This window comes from Euphorbia lathyris, chromosome 3 (genome assembly GCF_963576675.1).
Source record: "Euphorbia lathyris chromosome 3, ddEupLath1.1, whole genome shotgun sequence".
In the NCBI taxonomy this organism is placed as follows: Eukaryota; Viridiplantae; Streptophyta; class Magnoliopsida; order Malpighiales; family Euphorbiaceae; genus Euphorbia; species Euphorbia lathyris.
The window spans coordinates 101348490-101353261 of record NC_088912.1 but is presented as its reverse complement, the minus strand read 5'-3'; positions in this window follow the sequence as shown (position 1 = coordinate 101353261).

Sequence of the window (4772 nt, the reverse complement as noted above, 5' to 3'; positions counted from 1 at the left end):
CTCGGGCGTCGCCCAAAGTTTCCGGGACCCGTTTCCCTATATAAGGGGCACGGATCCCAATGCAAAAGGGGGAGAATTTTTGGAGCTTTCTCACTCTAAACATTTTTAGAGAGAGAAAGTCAATTTTTTGGAGAAAATATTTTTTTTCCCAAAAAAATCCAAATTTTCCCAAAGTTAAATTTTTACTAAAAAACACAAAAACCGAAAAATCACGACTCGTGGAATCAATCGGCTTCGACTGTCAGATACCGAACTCGAGGTATTATCCGAGGACTAGACTCGTTTTATTTTATTTAATTTATTTCTTTTCCTTTATTTATTTTTATGTTATAATTTTATTTATTTTGTCATTTATTTATTTATTACGTTTTATTTAATTTTTCGTATTTATTCAATTCCCGTCTCTTGTTAGATAAACGTTCGGTTTTGTTTTGAAGTAAAAAACCTCGTTTTGATATCCCAATACGAACCGTGATCCGATAAAAAGGTAGTTCGGGTGTTAAAAAAACGTTGTAATTATAAGTTTTAATTTAAAAGAATTTCCGAATAATGTTTTAAAATAAAAACGTCGTTTTAGGAACTTCCGTTATTAACTATGACCCATTTTTGGTAGTTCGAAAATCCAAAACGATTGAATTAGACTTAATTTAAAGCTTTTGAATAAATCTGGAAACAATTGGAGTGTTGCTGTAATTTTCCATTTCTGTCCTAATTGCTGTTTACCGACGGATTTTCCGTCGGTAAATCTGCTGGAATGTAAAAAATGCTGTTTTGGTCCCTGTTTCTTAACTTTTAGGCTTTTGGTCCTTTGTATATATATGTATATTTATGTAATATATATCTTCAAACTATTTTTAGACATTTGGTATATATAATTATTTAGGATGTTTATATATCATTTTTTATTTTATTTTAAATATAAGTATATGTATATATATCTTTTCTTTTCTTTTTCCTTTACTTAAATGGTAATGAATTTCATTTTTAAAGAATATTTGCTTGGGGTTTTGGGAGTGATTAATTAGTGGATAAATAGATATTATTTTGACATTTAAATTACATTAGTTATGTATATATATAGTTTTGGGATATTTGGGCTATATTAGTTATTATTAAATAAAACTATTTTGGGGATAAATGTTATTTTCTTATCTAAGAGCTTTACCCATTATTTTTACATATTTAGAGTAAAAATGTATTATATTTAGTATTTTCGTTATTATTTCTTATATATTTATTACATAGTATCTTTTCACTTATTCTTATTTTATCTATAAATATTTCATGGTTTTTTTTAGCTAAAATGTATATATATATATGCTTATATTATTTTCTTTATTCTTTTGGGCCATTTAGGAGTCCATATTTCAAATGGGCTTTATTTGGGGGTGAATTTTGGTTTAAATATGTTTATCATTGTAATTATAACAAGTAGAGAATCCACTAAGGAAAAATGGGAAAATAAATCACAAAAAGAGTTTTCAATTTAATCATTTAAACTAATGAGTTTTTAGAAGTTCCTAATGTAAATAAATAGTGTTTTCTTGACATTTCAAAATCGTTTCCCAAAACATCACGCTTTAAAACCTTAGTCCGTTCCAACGACGGATTAAGCGAACCTTGTAATTAAAATCGCTTTCATTGTAAATAATGAAGTTTTGAATCGTTTTCTTAAATGATTTGTACAAAATAAAATTGACTTGTATGTTTAACCACGTTTTCTTATCAAAGGCTTTTATCCCAACATTTTCAACGCCCGAGTCGTTCCAACGGCGATTCGAGTGAACATCATTAAACGGGGTTTTGAAACGTACCTAAATCGTTCCAACGACGATTAAGGTGCGAACCATGTAAATAAACTCGTTTTGGGGAAGTGAATTAGTATAGAATTAGTATGTGACACGAAGTATAAATCACGTTACAAATAAATCAATTCTTCCTTCTCCCTCTCTCTTTCCTATGTATATTGAACTGATGTAAATGGGTGATTCTTTACTAAAGTGGCTTTTCAATAATATATGCTCAAAACGGTTTCTAAAACGAGAAAGAAAAGGTTTCAAATGAATTTTAAACTTAAAGAAGTATACGATTAGTCCGTTATCGCCTGACACGCTGAGTAGGAGGCCGGTGGTTCATAATCGGGCGATGTCGGGGTGCCTAGTAGCCTTTCTCCGGAAAGGAGCTAGCCTTCTCGGCTCGTACCTAAGTTTCCCGAACCCACACCGGTCTCCCGCAAGGGATCGGTGTTCATTTTCCCATTCGTGGGTGGCGACTCTTCCATATCTCCGAGCTCCGGTCCTGCCGAGCAGCTTGATTCCACGATTGGTTGCTTTCGGCGCCAATCACCGCTTACGTCGCCATGAGGTGTCCACCCCCCGGTCCGCCCGGGAGATTAGGCCGCGGCACCTCGTCTAACAGTGGTTCATCTTGGTGACCAGCAAGGATGAGACTTTTGAGACATTTTCAAATTTGGTTAGAAAAATTGAAAATGAAAAAGACCTAAAATTAGCTCATATCTGTAGTGATAACGGTGGAGAGTTCAAAAACCAAAAGTTTATTGAATTCTGTGAAGCCAACGGCATTGACCACAATTTTTCTGCTCCTAGAACACCTCAGCAAAATGGGGTTGTAGAAAGGAAGAACAGAACTCTGGTTGAAATAGCCAGGACAATGCTAGATGAGCATAGGCTTCCAAAGTATTTTTGGGGAGAGGCTGTTAACACAGCATGCTACATTCTTAATAGGGCTCTAGTGAGACCTATACTCAAGAAAACCCCCTATGAACTTTGGAAAGGACGAAAGCCCAATATTGGATACTTTCGTGCCTTTGGTTGTAGATGTTTTATTTTAAATACCAAAGATAGCTTAGCAAAGTTTGATTCAAAAGCTGATGAGGCTATCTTTTTGGGCTACTCAGCAAACAGCAAAGCATACAGAGTTTTTAATAAGCGGACTCAAGTTTTAGAAGAGTCAATACATGTAGAGTTCGATGAAACTGACCCTGCAGGTAGATACCAGCCGCTGACTGAAGATGATCCAAACTCAGTAACCATCGCTGACCCAGAACCAGCTACTGAGTCATTCACGAAAAGGCTGACCAAGAGTAAGAGTGAACCTAAGATTACTTTTACTGACCCATCTACTTCTGCAAAGATTGTTGAAACAGGAACATCACAAGACATAAATCTACCCAAAGAAATAAGGATTCCAAGAGGGCACTCCGAAAGTGCAATCCTTGATTATGCTGGGAATACCCTGATGATGAGGAATCAACTCAGGAAGTACCTCAGCAATGTTGCTTTCGTCTCAGTACAAGAACCGAAGAATTTCGCTGAAGCTGAGTACGATGAATTCTGGATGAATGCAATGCAAGAGGAGCTCGATCAATTTCGAAGAAATGATGTATGGGAGTTAGTGCCTCATCCAAAGAGTCAAAAGACCATCGGAACAAGATGGGTCTTCAGGAACAAGATGGACGAACAAGGAAACGTAGTCAGGAACAAAGCAAGGCTTGTAGCTCAGGGCTACAGTCAGCAAGAAGGTATAGACTACGGTGAGACCTTTGCCCCAGTGGCAAGGCTAGAGGCAATTAGAATATTATGTGCATATGCATCTTACATGAATTTTAAATTATTCCAAATGGATGTCAAAAGTGCATTTCTTAATGGAGTTATAAACGAGGAGGTTTATGTAAATCAACCTCCAGGTTTTGAGGACCCTAAGTTCCCAAACCATGTTTACAAACTCAAAAAGGCTCTGTACGGCCTCAAACAAGCACCACGTGCTTGGTATGAGAGGCTGACCAGTTTCCTGCTGACTAGAAATTATGTCAGGGGCAAAGCTGATACAACCTTATTCATTAAGAAAAAGGGTAAAGATACCCTGCTGGCCCAAATTTATGTTGATGATATAATATTTGGTGCAACTAACGAATCAATGTGCAAGGAGTTTAGGAAACAAATGCAGACTGAGTTTGAAATGTCCATGATGGGAGAACTCAACTTCTTCCTCGGTCTTCAAATTAAACAAGGAAAGAATGGCATCTTCATCAGTCAAGCCAAATATGCCAAGGAGATCTTAAAGAAATATGACTTGGAAAATTGCAAGCCAATATCCACTCCTATGGGCACTGACACTGTCCTCTGTGCTGATGAGAATGGTAAGTCAGTAGACAGCAAGTTATATCGAGGTATGATAGGCTCTCTACTTTACTTGACAGCCAGTAGACCGGACATTCAGTTTTCAGTATGCTACTGTGCTAGATATCAATCTAACCCTAAGAAATCTCATTACATTGCTGTAAAAAGGATCCTTAGATATTTGCAAAGCTCAGTGAACGCAGGTTTGTGGTATCCAAATACTCATGATTTTACACTCATAGGATACACTGACGCTGACTATGGACGAGATAAGCTGGAACGAAAAAGCACCTCTGGAGGATGCCACTTCTTAGGAAGCTGTCTTGTATCCTGGTTCAGCAAAAAGCAGGCGTCAGTAGCCCTATCCACCACTGAAGCTGAGTACATTGCTGCTGGTCATTGTGTTGCTCAAGTCCTATGGATCAAGCAACAGCTTGAAGACTATGGTGTTCAAACGAAAACAATTGAAGTCAAATGTGACAACAAAAGCGCAATTGATCTTTCCAAGAACCCAATTCAACACAGCAGAATGAAGCATGTCAGCATCAGACATCACTTCATTAGAGACCATGTACTCAAGGGTGAGATCAAGCTGACCTTTGTCCCAACGGACGAACAACTTGCTGATATCTT